The sequence below is a fragment of the Glycine max genome, chromosome 12, assembly GCF_000004515.6.
Source record: "Glycine max cultivar Williams 82 chromosome 12, Glycine_max_v4.0, whole genome shotgun sequence".
NCBI lineage: Eukaryota > Viridiplantae > Streptophyta > Magnoliopsida > Fabales > Fabaceae > Glycine > Glycine max.
In genome coordinates, this window is record NC_038248.2 from 28,710,268 (window position 1) to 28,728,186 (window position 17,919).

Here is a 17,919-nt window from a genome sequence, read left to right on the forward strand (position 1 = left end):
GGCAGCCCAACTTCTGAACTGCAGAAAAATAGAAACCCCTTTCTATTATTTGGGTATCCCAATTGGGGCTAAACCCTCAAGCGCGATGGTGTGGGAGCCTTTGATCAACAAATGTCAATCAAAACTATCCAAGTGGGCACAGAAGAACATATCTATGGCAGGGAAGGTGACACTAATAAATTCTGTCCTCAACGCCTTACCAATTTATCTGCTTTCATTCTTCAAGATACCTCAAAAGGTGGTTCATAGATTGGTGGCTCTGCAAAGGAATTTCCTGTGGGCTAAATGGGAAGATGTTTGCCTTCCTAAGGCTGAAGGGGGATTAGGGATTAAAGATATTGCTAAGTTCAATGAAGCTCTGCTGGGAAAATGGATTTGGGCCCTAGCTTCTGAACAAAAGCAGCTATGGGCCAGAATTATTAACTCCAAATATGGTGGATGGAAGGAGTTCCAGCTTGGAAGAGATAAAAGGGGATTTTCCAATTGGTGGAAGGATCTGACGAAGAGATAAAACATGGTTTGGAAGATAGGTTGTGGTGACAGAATTGATTTCTGGCATGACAGATGGATAGGCGAATGCACTCTTAAACAGCAATACAACCAACTTTTCATGATAAGCAGTCAGCAACACAGCCTCATTTCAATGATGGGTAATTTCTCCCAGGACAATTGGAGATGGGATTTGCAGTGGAGGAGAAATCTTTTTGATCATGAACATGACTTGGCAGTAAGCTTTATGGAAGACATTACATCAATATGTATTCAGAGAAATGTGAAGGACATTATGATTCCGGTTCACAAGACAGGTTTTCTAAACTAATTTGGAATCTGAATATACCTCCAAGGGCAGCAGTTTTCATTTGGAGACTTCTTAAAGACAGGCTCCCCACCAAAGGGAATTTGTTAAGGAGACATATGGATATTCAAGATGCTGGTTGCCCACTCTGTTGCCAAGGGCAGGAGGAAGTGGGGCATCTCTTCTTTAATTGTAAAAGGACAATAAATATGTGGTGGGAATCAATGGGATGGATCAAGGCTGTAGGACCCCTTCCAGCCTCCCCATTAAATCATTTTGTTCAATTTTGTGTTGGGTTTGGGACAAACACAAATCAGAGTAGATGGAGTGCTTGGTGGGTTGCTCTAACTAGCATTATATGGCATCACAGGAATCTTCTGATTTTTCAAGAAAAACCTTTTGATTCATATAAAGTCATGGACGAGGCTTTGTACTTAGTTTGGTCTTGGCTTAAATCTAAAGAGAAAGGTTTTGACATTAGTTTTAACCAATGGTCTTCCAACATATCGGAATCCTTTGGTTAATCTAAGTCGGATTGCCTTTTATTGGGATAGCTTAGGGTTTTTTGGAGGGCAGCACCAGAGGTGCTTGAATTTCTTTTATTCCAGTACCACTTGTACTGCTTTGATCATTTTAATAATATATATATTTTATGCCTTCCAAAAAAAAATTCATTTCCTAAGGGACTCAATTCCTCATTCATTGAAACCAGTATGCAACATTTTACATCAAACACCAGTATATAACATTTTAAAGCAAACACCACTATATAATATTTTAAATGAAACAGCAGTATATACATGCTAGTTCCTACGTACGTACCTCGAGTTGCTATAACCCGAACGACCTTCAACAACAATGTCAATTAAAAGTAGTCTATGATAACCTGAAAAAAAAAAAAACCAATGGTCATGGACATGGCTGACACATTTGGAGAAGATTTTGGTATTCATTTCAACCAATGGTCATCCAATATCAGAGCAGGATTTAATCATATAGTAAGAAATGGAAGCCATTAAACCAAAGTCAATACTCATGAATGCTAGAACATCCATCAAGAATGATAACAAAGCAGTAATTTAAATTAAATTCATCTTAGTTTTTCTATTTTATAATCACTCCCGATTGCTGGAATGGTGAAAGAGTTGCATTAATGCAGAAATTTCCACAGAATCATCAGTGTCAAGATTGCAGTTCTTTAGCACTTTAAAGAAAGATTCTTAGAGCAGAATCCTTGCAGACCAACCTTGGAAGGGATCCAGTTCTCTTCCCTTGATCAAAGGCAGAAGGAAATCCTTGTTGATAGATTCACTGAGCTGGAAATCAAGTCTGTAGTTTGGGCTTGCGAGGGAGATAAAAGTCTTGGCCTGGATGGTTTGAATTTCAATTTCATCAAACAGTTTTGGGAAACTCTAAAACCTTATTTTATCATATTCTTTGATGAATTCTTCATTAATGGCAGATTCCCCAAAGGAAGTAATGCATCCTTCATAGCCCTCATCCCCAAAACCAATAGCCCCCAATCTCTTAATGACTATAGACCCATCTCTCTCATAGGGTGTGTCTACAAAATAATGTCCAAAGTCCTGGCTAATAGGCTGGCTCTTGTGCTGCCTCACTTAATTGATGAAAGGCAAATTGCTTTCCTCAAAGGCAGACATATCCTCCATGGTATAATGATAGCTAATGAGGTCTTAGCTGAAGCTAAATTCAAAAATAACCCCTGCATGGTTTTCAAACTTGACTTTGAAAAAGCTTATGACTCAGTTTCTTGGGGATTCCTAAACTATATGATGATAAGGATGGGATTTTGTGATAGATGGGGAAAATGGATCCATGGATGCCTTTCTAGTGCAACTATATCAATTTTGATCAATGGCAGCACTACTAGAGAATTTTTGCCTGAGAGGGGACTGAGGCAAGGAGATCCCCTTGCACCTTTCCTATTTAAAATATCAGCTGAGGGACTCACTGGTTTGATGAGGACAACTGTCTCTAAAAACCTTTTCAGCAGCTATAAAGTGGGGAGGCAAAAGGAGGGGATTAACATCTTGCAGTATGCAGATGATACACTATTTTTTGGAACTGCAACTACAGCTAATGTTAGAGTCATGAAATCTATCCTCAGAATTTTCGAGTTGGTTTCAGGACTCAAGATTAACTATGCTAAAAGCCAATTTGGGTGCTTGGGTAAATCTTTGGACTGATGCAGGGAAGCAGCTAGCTACCTTAATTGTGGCCAGCTGGAATTTCCTTTTTCTTACCTTGGAATTCCAGTAGGGTCCACCTCTAAAAGCTGGGATGTTTGGCAGCCTCTCATCAGCAAGTTTGAATCTAAGGTAGCCAAATGGAAGCAGAGATGTCTCTCTATGGGAGGCAGGATATTCCTAACAGCCCTTCCTATCTACCTACTGTCATTCTTCAAAATTCCTAAAAAAGTGGTGCATAAGGTAGTATCTATTCCACACTTGGTGTTGGTTAAATGGAATGGAGACAGACTTCCATCTTCAGACTTTTGCAGTGCAAAAAAAAAAAAAAATCATGCAAGCATATTTGAAAACTTAAAATACGAATAACTCAAGTTAAAATCAATTCATTTTTTACAACTGTGAACAAATTAACTAAGGTACAGTAGGCAAATTTGTTTTCACTAATATTAGTAGGTCATCACCACTGCAGTAGAATTTAAGTTAAACTTAGATAAGTACCTTATGAAGAGGCCAGCTACCTTGTCACAACTAACAAGTCAGAACTGAACAAATTTCTGCATGTATAATTCAACAAATTTGTTATCAAACTTGTGTGTGTGTCTTTGTATGATGAGTGTGTGTGTGTGTCATCAGTGTGTGTCTGTGTGTTTCTATCATACGTGTGTGTGTGTGTGTCATTAGGGTTTGTGTGTGTGTGTGTGTGTGTGTGTGTGTTTCATGACCAATTTTTCTTACTGGCAATTCAGTGGCAGTGTATTGCTTAGGCTTCCGTCGAAATGAAAGGAAAATCAATGAGTCTGACAGAACAACTTCAGTCTTCACTCTTCACTAGTTGAACACAAATAAAAAAAAATTAAACTACTTCAAGGATAAATAAAAGGTTCAGAAGCAGCAGACCTAGATTGTCTAAGCTATTTTATAATGGGAAGCTATAGTTACAATGATGATGAAATGAACTATAGAAAAAACAAGTATAAAATACAGAAGAATAAAAAAACAATTAAGGGCAGAACTCAAAAGCTTTTAGCCATGTTGCTTGGAATTTAATCAATGAATCAATCATGTCACTGAAATTTGGAACATAAATGAACTTCTCCCTTACTATCATTCTCTTTCTCTATTTTTTCTCTCTCTCTAGCTGCCTTGTTATGTTATATATCTATCTGCATATACAAATGATACTCTCTTTTTACTTCATGGTGAATAATTAACCTACCTAGGTCTACAATGAGGGACTGAAAGTTCCAAGAGAAGAGTTTGAATCCAGAGAATATCAGCTGTGGCAGCAACTAAACTTCTATATTTTGTTGCAGGGGCCACTTCTATATCAGTTGTGGCTTTGTATCTATTGATATTGCCATCAGAATTAATAATGATCAAGCAAAAAAGAGAAAAGATGTTATTTCATATACATTGACCTAAACATTGATCTACTAACCCGTGTGCTTAAGGACCATATACACTACATTGGTTAAAAGCAAATGTTGCATAGTGGTTAAAACTTGCTTGTTGTAGCCTAAACCAGTTTAGCATCTTGTTCTCAAATTACTGGTTTCATAACTATGCTATTGGCTTGTGTAGCATAGTGGTTAAAACTTGCTTCTTATAGCCTAAACCAGTTTAAGCATCCTATTTTCAAATTACTGGTTTCAATTTTCTACACAAGCTACATACAAAAATTCTTAGGATCACTTCACAAACAAAAATATGCATAAAAAGCAATCATTGGAACTATCTTAACGTTTAGACCAAAATACTGACATTGTGTTGGATTAAACGAACAAGCTGATAAAAGAATCCTAACTAAACTGGGAAAGAAGAGCATAAGCAAAACAAATGAAACGGCACTCAAACCAAATAATGATTGCATGGGTAGTTTTCTTGAAATAGCACTCAAACTGGGAATGGCAGCTTAATTGGAGAAGACACCTAGCCTTTTCAATTCTGAAATAGCAATGGCGGATAGTTTTCTTGGGGACATATCACAGCAGCAACTTCATCCCCTAAGGGAGGACACTTGGATTTGGAAACCTGAACCTGCAGGAAACTACTCAACAAAAAGTGGATATGATTTGATATGGGGAGAGCTGATGGAGGCAAGACAGGAACAGGATTATGGGGCAATATGGAAACTCAAAATACCCACAAAACAGCAGTGTTCACTTGGAGGCTACTTCGAGATAGATTACCAACAAAGCAAAACCTTAGAAGGAGACAAATACCGATAGATGATATGTTATGTCCTTTATGCAGAAATAAGGAGGAGGGGGATGAACACTTGTTCTTCAATTGTAGCAAAACCATCCCTTTATGGTGGGAATCAATGTCTTGGGTTAATCTTATCACTGTAATGCCACAAAATCATAGGGACCATTTTCTGCAACATGGAATGGAGGTAGCAGATGGAGTCAGGTCCAAAACCTGGAAATGCTGGTGGATTGCTTAACTTGGACAATATGGCACCATAGAAATAAGGTGGTGTTCCAAGATACAACTTTTCATGGAACCAAACTGTTAGAAGATGCCCTTTTCATGAAACAGAGAAGCATCTCTATGGCTGGCAGAATTACCCTAATAAAAGCTGTTTTAATAGCACTGCCTATGTTTTATCTGTCTTTTTTCAGGGCCCCTATAGCAGTGATCAAGAGGCTAACAGCAATCCAAAGGAAATTTCTTTGGGGTGGCAACTGTGATGGGAAAAAGATAGCATGGATACCTTGGAGCAAAGTCTGTGCCCCTACAGCTAAGGGAGGGCTGGGAATTACAGATATTAAGGCACTCAATTATGCTTTGCTAATTAAATGGAAGTGGTTGATGTTCCACCAATCAGACCAGCTCTGGAGTAAGATCCTATTTTCTAAGTATAAGGGTTGGAGAGGTTTGGATCAGCGACCATCAAAGAAATATTTCTCTCAATGGTGGTCTGATTTAAAGAGTGTCAATCAGCACCCAGTCATGGAGGATGTTTCCAAGCAGCTCTCTTGGAAGGTGGGTAGGGGAGACCAAGCTCTTTTTTGGGAAGACCCTTGGGCTGATGGTGGGGTACCGTTTAAAGAACGATTCTCAGAATTATACCAAATCTCTTCCCAAAGATTGCATTCTGTTGAAGACATGAGGTACTTTTCCGAGCATGGGTGGCAATGGAATTTCTCTTGGAGACGCAATCTATTTGATAGCAAGATGGGGGTAGCATCAACTTTCTTAGAGACTATTGCTGCTATCAGAATTTGTGGTACCCTGAAAGATACCTGGTTGTGGGGAGCTGAACCTAATGGCATCCTCTCTACTAAATCAGCCTACAACCTCATTAAAGCAGAGCAGCTTTTGGAAGATCAAGATTCAGGTTTTCACCAGCTTTGGGATCTTAAAGTCCCCCCTAAGGTTCTGTCTTTTGCTTGGAGGCTGCTCTGGGATAGACTCCCTACTAAGGATAATCTTTCTAGGAGACAAATCCAGCTTGACAATGACCTATGCCCTCTATGTCAAACTCAACCCGAAACTACATCCCATCTGTTCTTCACTTGCGATAAAGTGCTGCCACTGTGGTGGGAATTCTTCACTTGGGTTAAGGAAGGCACAGTTCTACATAATAGTCCCGTGGCTAATTTTCTTCACACCTCAACTACAACTGGAGGAAAGAATATTACTAGAAGAAGGAAGACTTGGTGGTTGGCTGCTACAAAGTCAATCTGGCAATCCAGAAATGACTTGGTGTTTCACAATCAGGCGTTTGATATTCATAAGTTGATAGATAATTCTATTTTCCTCACTTGGACTTGGCTCAAGGGGTGGGAAAAGAATTTTTGTGCTCCTTTTCACCACTGGTCCTCAGCGATGTCCTTAGTTTTTGTTTAAGTTTGCTTTGTAGGGAGGGGTTTGTGGGTTTCCTCACGAGGGGGTCATGCTTTTTGTATCCTTTTAGGAGTTTCTTCTCCTGTGTTTCATGTAGTACCCCTGGTACTCTTATCTATTAATATATTTATTCTTGGCGGTTCAAAAAAAAAATGGTCGTGGATCAAAGCAATGGACAAGGATTTTTCTCTTCATTTTAACCAATGGTCCTCTAATCTTAAGGAAGGTTTTAGGAACTAGGAGGCGTTAACTCTTAAACTCTTAAACTGTTACAAGAACACAATAAGGGTAAGGGAAACTGTTAAACTCCAATAATAGGCGTTAACTCTTAAACTGTTACAAGAACACAATAAGGGTAAGGGAAACTTCACTAAGGAGAAGAAGCACAAAGTTGTCACGATGCTCGAGTTAAATATGAGATACCCTAGCCATGTTTAGTTCACTAAGTGTGCGATACATGAATGCAATCAAATATTTATACAGGATTAGACCAAACATACCTACGTGAGGTGGCGAAGGAGAAGAAGCACAGACTTCTGACGATGCTGGAGTGCGACGAACACGATGCTCGACCTTAGACAAAATGATGGTCAGATGGAGAACATACAGCTTCAAGGTAGATGGAGAACAAAGAGAGCAAGAAAGTATGGATGGAGAAGAAGACAAAGAGAAGGAGAAGACTACGCGAAGGTGACGAAACATACCTAGGTATGGTGGCGAAGGAGAAGAAGCAGAGACTTGTGACAATGCTCGAGTGCGACGAAGACAATGCTCGAGTGCGACGAACACGATGCTCAGATGCAGACAGGGACGGTTTTGCTAGACGGAGATTAGAAGAAGAAGAGAGTGCGAAAGCTTAGATGGAGAAGAAGACAGAGCGCTAGTTTCTTAGGGCTCACCATATTTTTTAAAATATAACTTCAACATCAGTTTTTTAAAAAAACCGATGTTAACAAAACGATGTTAACATATCAAACGTTAACATCGGTTTTCTAAAAACTCGATGTTAATAAACATATGTTAACATCGGTTATTTAAAAACCGATGTTAAATAATAAATGTTAACATCGGTTCTCCAATAACCGATGTTAATGAACTTTGTTAACATCGGTTTTTCACAAAACCGATGTTAACGTATACACGGTATTTACAATTATGCCACCGCGCATATGTTAACATCGGTTTTTTTAACAACCGATGTTAACACACCGATGTTGAATATGTTTTTTGTAGTAGTGGGTCTCCAACTCTTCATTGGGCAAAGTTGGGATTTTCTCAAAATTTCTTTTACCTTGTGTTTCCATAAGGAATTTCAAGATTTCCGGAATTTGAAATGTGTAGAATTTGAATTACTTTAATTTTAATTTATTTTATTTTTAAAATTTTTTATTTAGATAAATCAATTCAAATTTTTTTAGTTTTAAATTTTTTGTTTGGATAGAACAATTCAATTTTCTCTATATTGAAAATTTCAATTTTATATTTTAAATAGATGAAATTTTAATATTAAACTTTATAGAAAACAAACACAATATAATTTTGAAATATTAATTAAAAAATATTTTTTAATTTTTAATAATTTAAAAATACAAAATGTTAATAATTTTAGCTAGGGTTACTTTGTCTGACCATAATCAATAATGTTTTTAAGCCGACATCAACCAAGACTATTTTTCGATCGACATCAAATAGGTTTCTTTGTCAAAGTATGTCGGGAATATTTTTCAGCTGACGTCAGCCGGGGCTATTTTTCGATTAACGTTGGTTGAATATATTTTTCAGCCAATGTTGGCTAGGTTTTTTTACTAACATCGGCTAGGGTTTGTTTGACCGACACTGGCTATGATATTTTCGAACGACATTGATCAAGGTTATTTTTAGTCAATGTCAGCCTAAAAAATCCTAATAGGTGCTGACAAAAAAATCTACCCAATATCGGCTAAAAAATAGTTTGGTCGATGCCAAGAAATAGAACTATCCGATATCGGTCGAAAAACGTCATTGGTCAACGTTGGCCGAAAAATCCCTAGTTGAAGTTAGTAAAAAAACCCTACCCAACATCAGCTATAAAATAGTCTTGGCTGATGTTGGCTAAAAAATAGCTCTAACTGATGTCGACCGAAAAAACTCTAGTTGATGCCAATGGTAAGAACCTAGTCGATGTTGACTAAAAATAGTCATGCCTGATGTCGGTCAAAAGTACCTAGCTGGTGTTAGCAGAAAAAACCCTAGCCAACATCAACCAAAAATCCTAGCTAATGTGGTTAAGAAATAGCTCTGACTGATGTCAGCAAAAAAATCCTAACTAACGTCGACTAAGAAAATCTAGTTGACATCAACCAAAACACCCTAGCTAACATTGGCTGAAAAATAACTCTAGCCGATATTGGCTGGAAAAACCTAGCTGATGTCGGCTGAAAAACCCTAGCAGGTGTCTACTCAAAAGTTAGTCATGATCGATGTCAGTAAAAAAAATCTAGCCAATGTCGGCAAAAAAAAAATCATTAGTCAATATCAACTGAAAAAACCTGGATGACAACGACCAAAAAAATCTTTGGCCGACGTTAGCAAAAAATTCTCATGACTGACATCAGTGAGAAAATAACCCTAAGCAACATCATCTAAAAAAATTTAAGCCGATATCGACAAAAAATAACTTTGTTTGACATCATACAAAACAATTCTAACCTAAAAAACCTCAGCCAACGTCAGTGAAAAACAACTTATGCCAATGTCGATCGTAAAAACTTTGGTCACCTGTAATTGCGAGTGTTGAGCGAGAAAGAGTCACGAGCAAGAACGTGAGTTAGAGAGAGCATCTCCGAAAAAAGAATTTCAAATTCTATAGTTTTTGAGAGAATTTGAAATCCCACTGATTTAGTCAATCAAAATGATTCATAAAAATAGCAAAAATTAAATATCCTTTCAAATATTCTATCCAAACAAACTATTTTATCATGAATCCTTTTAAATTCCTTGAAAAAATGAACTCTCTTACTGAATTGTTCCATCCAAACACACTAAGGAAAATGTAGAGGAGAGGATAAAAAGCATGTCAATTAGTTTATTTTTCTAACCGCTACCTAAGGAGGTCGAAAACGGCGGCGGAGCCGATGATCTGAAAGATTCTACGTTATCTTTGGAGAGAAGGAGGAGGATATATCAGAAAAAGTGAATTTGTGAGTGCATTTCTTATCATTGGAATTTTGAATTTGGAAATGGCCACATAGCCACAAAGCTAATAGTAGTATGGTTTTTAAAAAGTTGGAACTGGTTTTCAAAATGTTGGAAATGGCTATAATGCTGCTGCTGTTGACACGTGTAAATGAGTTTTCTAGAAATTAAAATTTTGACAAACTTTTAAATTAGGTGTTTTTGTAATTTTCTCAAAATTTAAATATTTTAAGGCTTTTAAAATGAAATGGTGAGTAATCTTTTTGCAGGACTCAGAATCAAATTCATAATTAGAAAACGCTATAAATTAGGTATTCTCATCGTTTTCTCGAAATCTAAAAATTGGTAAACTTTTAAAATAAAATTATTGGCGAGTAATCATTTTGTAGGGACCATAATCAAATTCATAATTAGAAAATGCTATAAATTAGGTTTTGTTGTCATTTTTTAGAAATTTAAAAATTAGCAAACTTTTAAAATGAAATTCTTGGTGAGTAATCTTTTTGTAGGGACCAGAATCAAATTCATAATTAGAAAATGCTATAAATTAGGTATTCTTATCATTTTCTAATTAGGTATTCTCGTCCTTGAGTAGTATTGTAATTGTAATTATAAAAAGACAAGAGCTAATTGTTTGTACATATTTACGATTTTTTTTAAAACTATACAGATTAAGTTTTGTCTGAATGTGACATGATTTGTAAAAGTTGAAAAAATGGCAGAAGGGCTGTGGTGTTGACACGTTGCAAACATACCTCCAACAATGAGCTCCAATGTTATAAGTATAGATTTCAAAATATTATAATTATATATTTCAAAAACAGCGCTGAGAAGCAAAGCCAAAAGCAAATAAGAGAGTATTTGTATCCAAAAAATGGTGAACCACGTCTCAAACTATTCTCCTTTATTCATCATCTTGGTTTTGCTTGTCAAAGGTAAGTCTCTTGTTTTACATTGTGATGCTATTTAAACTACAAATAAAATGAAACTCAATAATATATTTTGCTTCATTTTTTTCTGTGTTTTATATTTTGGAGCATAGGTCAAATAGAAGTGCAAGGAGATTTATGTGTAAAAGCTTTGAATTATTGTGAAACCCAAGATGATTGTAAACTAAAGTGTATAGCCCCGCGCAAGGATGGGTTTGCGTATTGCGATAACACACACACGTGTTCCTGTTTTTTCTATTGTAAGCGAGACTCAAGTCGAACTACGTGTTCCTGTTCATGAATATGCGCCTACTACAATTCAAATTTGCAAGCCAATTTAATTAGTTTCCTCTTTGGTTCAAGTATCAACTTATATACTTGCAATTCAATAATTTGACTGTTGAATTTTATGGCATATTCTATATCTAATTTCTCCCTCATAGATTGCGTATCGATACACTTGTGGGGTAAATGTTTCATTAAATAAAAAATAAATATAAGAATATATAAATACACACAAATCCTTGTTTCGAAGTTTGAAATATTACAGTAATTACCTATTGTATTAATTACCATATATATATATAATGGTTTTTAGAATTAAATTCATGCATGTAATATTCTAATTTTGGCTCTGTGTGTATCAGATATATATATATACCTCAATGATAAGTATTATGTGTTATGTGAATCTATGATGATTGTTTAAAAATATTGAAGAAAAATAAATAATGGAGTAAATTACACTTCTTTCTCTTAAGAGATGTTAAAATTATATCGTATTTTTTATGTTTTTTTTTTTTTGGAAAAGATGAATTAAGAATTAAAATAAGATAAGACATTCTAACTAGATCGACACAATTTACTTCTTATGTTTAAATATACAGTTTAGTTCATTTAATTTATCACTCTTAAAGTCAATTACTTTCTCCTCTCTTAAGAGATACGCATATTTTAGTGTCCTTCCCTCTTATGTTAAAATATAGAATAAATTACATATCACTTCCTTAGTGATTTTCGTATTACATTCTCCTTTCCTCTTACGTTAAAATACACTCTATTTAACTTAAAATCTCTAAACAATATTTATTATAAGATTTAAAAAAATAATGATAAATATTTTTAATTTACTAAATTATCATTTACTCACTCAATACATGTTCTTAAAAAATATATAATTAAGTTTAAAATAATTTATTATATTGATAATTGATAATTAAAAATAAAATTTATAAGATATATTATACACGTATATATATATATATGTCAATTTGTATGTATTATAAAAAATTTTAATAATTATATTTTATTTCACAATAGATTTTTAATATAAATAATATTATTTTTACAGTTACATTTAATATATACATATGCATTATATTAATACATATAATGTATAGTACTACGTACTATTAAAATTAATCATATGTTTATAATTAATGTTATGTATGAAACATATAATTTTTATTTAAATATTTATAAAAATATTCCATTAACAAAATCAATTAAATACTAACTTAATACTTGTGTTTAATTTTATTATTTTAAAATATGTTTTGTGAAAATAATAATTAAAGATGAAATTAGTAGATGAATAATAATAATAATAATAATAATAATAATAATAATAATAATAATAATAATAATAATAATATATACAATTGAATAAAACATTTAAAAAAAAATTTAAATAATAATAATAAATTCAAATGAGATTTAGACACAACCAATATCATATTGTTACAAAAAAATATTTTGTAACATCCTATTACATTAGTTACTTGTGGCTTTGATGGAACCCTAATTTGTATATTTAATTTTTGGTATCATCAAACTAGAAAACCTAGCTGGGACTCTTTGAATTGGGGAAAATAAAAAAAAAGCATAATTAGAAAATGAGATAGAAAGAACAACGTCACAATCTTGAAAGATTGATAAGTTGAGGATAATTCGTTATAAAGAATAGAACTCTTAGATACAAGAACCAATAGAGATACTCTCTTTGATACATTTTATTCTTCTCTTTGGATAACTGCATACCTTGTGAAAGACAAGTGATGAGTGCATTTTACTTCATTCTCTTATCATGCAATCAGTAACTTTTGTTGCATACACCTTTGTACATAGTCATTGCATGTTATTGTCACTTGAGGACAAGTGAGATGTTCTCTTTTTGCTTGAGGACAAACAAAACTGTAAATTTGGGGGAGTTGTTAGTCGATGAATACGACTAACTTTTGAGTATAAAACCTGTGTAAAGTGTATCAAACTTCCCCAATTTATGGTTATTTTGTAATGTTATAAGTATTTTTTGTTAAGTATAGGTAATAAATACTTAGTACTTCCATTTTGTGTGTTTAATAATCATTTTCTCTCAATTTCAGGTTAATTAGGCAAGCTTTGAAAAGTGCTATTTTCCACCTTCTCGCTAAGCCAATCTGCAGGCTTAGTAAGCATCCGCTAAGCGCATCACTCATGGGCTAAGCGTGAGGAAGACTCTGGAAGAAGATGAGTTGTACAGGTTCACTAAGCGCACCGCTTCAGTTCATCCGCTAAGCGAGAAAGGCATGTGCTAAGCCAAAATTCACTAATATACGCTAAGTGGTCCATAATTGCGCTAAGCGCACGAGCACGAACAAGGCCACCTATTTAAGCCTGAAATCAGATTTTAGAGCGGGAGTTTGGACTGGGATTCGGAGCTTTACATGTCTAGAGATTCTAGAGAGAGAAAGGTCCAAGTTCTAGAGAGTTTTGAGAGATTTTGTTGTGTGTAGATCTGCAGAAACCAGAGCTTGAAGCAGGAGCCGGTTTGAGAGCTTGAGATGAGTTTGTGAGTGATTGTGAGATCCTAGAGGTGAAGGAGACATCCTCACCACTTGTATTTTTGCAATCTTTCATCTTGTCTATCTCTTTGTTGTAAAGAAGGCTTCCTGGTATGGAAAGCAAAATCCTCTGTTGGATCTTCCCTGTATAGGTACCTGATGTAAATATATTTCTATCTATTTAATGATGTTTTGTGTGTTCTCTATGCTATCTGCTTTTCACTCCAGTATGCCTTTACCTTGATCACGCAGATGCATGATTTTTTAGGGTCATTCAACAGTGGAAACTGGTCTGATTTTAAAGTCCTTGATAGTACAGGGCTAAGTTGTCGTACTATCACGAGGAATCAGGGTGCGATAATTTAGTTGTGTATGTGTATCTTAATGCGGTCCTGGTTGAGTTTAGTCCAACAAGAGGAATTTGCGAACGATGCTTGATCAGGATTAGGCTAAACTATCATGAGGAATCAGGGTTTGGTATCTCAGGAGACACCATAGGAACACATGAGCATTGTTAGATAGAGAATATCTTTTTAGCATCAGGCACCTATTAGGAAGGCCAATGTGTTTTCTACTTGTTTTTACACATCATTTCTCTCGTGTGATTTTCTTTCTTTTTGCACAGATAGTTTACACACCTGTTCATATTCACACTTATCTTTACACACCAGACACCTATTTGCTGAAATATCTTACCAAATAACACAAGTTCCCTGAGAGTTCGATACTCGGTTCTTACCATTTTATACAACTTGTTCGATCCGGTGAACTTGCCGGAAGCCGAACACTAAACATATTGACATCATATACCACTTTATCTGTACTAAGAGGAGGATTGTAGTCTAGAAAGTTGATACGAAGGAGAATCCAACTGATATGTTCACAAAGCCCATTCCTCAAAGCAAGTTTATGCACTATTTGGATCTACTTAATGTAGATTGTTACAAATAAATAATATTACATTTGATTCATAATTGCTATTGAACCAAGGTGGTTGACGTAGCTCCTTGTGGAGCTTGTAGGCCTTGGATCTTCTTCATCAATGGAGTCCTTTGCTTCTTGAAGATCAATGGCAACGGAATTGAGATGGAAGAAAGATGATTGGAGGTGCCACTTCAAGGAGAAGATGAGTCAAGAAGAAGCTCACCACCATAGGAAGTCATGGATAAGAGCTTAAAGGTAGGAGAAGATGAGTGGAGCGAGAGGGAGAGAAGGAGCACGAAATTTTGTGCCTCAAATGAGATTTGAACTTTGAAGTGTAATTCTCAAATGATCAAAGTTGAAAAAATGCACATACATTTCGAGAAAGCATTCCAGTTTTGACACAGTTCAAAGATTTGTAAATTTCTACCTTTCCCGAAAAACAAATTGAATTATACTTTTTAAAATTTAAATCTAACAGAACCCTCTTTTCATCAAGGTAAAAATTGTACAAAAACTCATTTTGTGTTGTTCTTAGTAAAATTTTCTTTCCAACACTTTTCTCTAGCTTCACAAAAACCCTTCTTGCAACCACTTTTTTTTTCTTTGGCCTTTAAAAATTAGAAAATGAAACTTATAATTTTTCTAATAGACATGTTTGAAAATTTTTTTTATCTCTAGTTTAATAAAATATAAACTTCATTTCAATTTGATAACTATACAAGCCAAAAATTGAAGGCATGCATTGCCAGACTTAACTTGTAACACAAAAAAGTCACCTTGCATGTCATAGATGGACCCCAAAAGACCTCAGCTCTCAAGGGCTTCAACATAAAAGTTGTTTCAAATTTTTTCACGTGTAAAACAAGATAAATTTCATGAAAAAACAACGGGTAGATAGTATTATAGGCTCAAATCACTAAGATTGGTTTTGATAACAAAGTCTTCCAGCTAGCCTTTCCCTTCTCATAGCCCCAAATTTCGAAAATCATAGCTTGTTTAAAAGTTCTAAGCAAAATTAGGCAGAGTCTCCTTTGTATTAGGTGATCTTCCAAGGAAAAAACAAAGCAAAAAGAAAAGAAGAAGACATGCATGCAAACGGAAATGTCACAACGTTACAAAACAATTTGGTAAAGCCTTAAAAACTTATTTTTCCAACATCTAATGCATTGTAGGTTCACTACACCATGGCTGCCTTCTCCCTGTAATGACCCCAAAATTACCTCATCTCTTAAGACTCCATTAATTTTCTTATGAAAAATGAGAGTAAATTTTTCATGATATACATTCACCAAACAAGGAAAAATTACTTAAAGGAATATATATATATATATATATATATATATATATATATATATATATATAAACTCAATACACATCATTCACATAACAGAAAGTAAATTAGTTCATACATATAATTAAAATATGTGATTTACATCCTCAATTCAAAAAGAATTAAGAACCAGCTATGAAGGAGTTGATTAACAAAACACAACTCTCTCCCAAAATAATCCCAATGTCATCATGTCGGCTTGGCAGCTCCACAAAAGAATCTCATTTCACGTACTCTATTGTTATCCATCTGCTCCCATGAACGAAGGTTCATAATCATCATAGGTACCAACCACATGGTACAAAAATTGCAAGGGTAAGTTTATTATAAAAGAAATTAACACAAAAATCAAATAACCATGATTAGTAAGAAAACATCAACAAATACCATAATCATACACAAGCATCCACTAGTCCAACATACACTCAACAAGTAGTCATCAACCTTCCATAATTCCAATCAATAATGCTCAGTATGATGCATGCACCTGACCTCAACTCTCAAATGCTCAATATGAAGAATTGCATTAAATAGATAATGGGAAAGAATTACATTACAAGAGTTTGGCCTCCAGGCTGCCAACAAAAGGGGTTTAGCCTCTCATATCCATGAGAAGCTTTACACTTTAGGGGCTAATAGAAGAAGCGGATGGATGACTAATATCAAGAAAGAGAATAATGACTAAAGAAAGAGGGTTTCCCCTAAGGGAGAGGCTCAGACTTTGGATTTTTTCACTAGAGAGCTCTGAGATTCGATGTGTCTTTTCCTTTTGCTTCCTACTCCTTTTATATGCCTAAGGTAGCTTACTTTTCATGCTGACTTCGTGCTAAGCGCGTATTTGTACGCTAAGCATGCCTTGGGCTTCCTCGTGGGCCTTCTCACGCTAAGCCAAGGTTGCACACTGAGCGAGACTGTGCGCTGAGCTTGGGCTGCACGCTGAGCGAGCTGAACACTAAGCCTGAACTTGCTCGCTAAGCAAGAGTCCACTTCTTCCAACTTTTTCTTCAAGGCTTTTTCTTCCACATTTTTCATCATTTTTCCTCTAAAGCGCTTGAATTCTTCTTCTTTTGACTTCTGCTAATAAAAAATTGCTCTGATGTTAATTTCTTCGTTATTTCATTAAAAACAATAGTAAAGTGAAGAAATTATTGCCATTCTTTGCAGTTATCAATTCTCTATCAACATTATCTTAAACATCAACGTCACCTCATATCAATTAATATCATCAATAAAAATATCATCAGTAAATTACATTCCACACACACATACATATATACATACATATATAGTTCATGCATGAGATTCACACTCTCTAGGTGTTCAAACAACACAAGTTTAATGTTAGTCGGTGAATACGACTAACTTTTGTGTATAAAACTTGTGTAAATTGTATCAAACTCCTCCAATTTATGGTTATTTTGTAGTGTTATAAGTTCTTTTAGTTAAAGATAGGTAATAAATACTTAGTAATTTTGTTTTGTGTGTTTAATAATCATTTTCTCTCAATTTTAGGTTAATTAGGCAAGCTTTGAAAAGTGTTGTTTTTCACCTTCTCGCTAAGCCAATCCGCTGGCTTAGTGAGCGTCCGCTAAGTGCAACACTCATTGGCTAAGCGCAAGGAAGAATCTGGAAGAAGATGAGCTATACAGGTTCGCTAAGCGCACCATTTCATCTCACTAAGTGCACCACTTCAGTCCATCCGTTAAGCGAGAAAGGCACGCGCTAAGCCGAAATTCACTAATGTGCACTAAGCGGTCCAGAATTGTGCTAAGCACACGAGCACGAACAAGGCCACTTATTTAAGCCTGAAATCAGATTTTAAAGGGGGAGTTTGAACTGGGATTCAGAGATTTTCATGTCTTGAGATTCTAGAGAGAGAAAG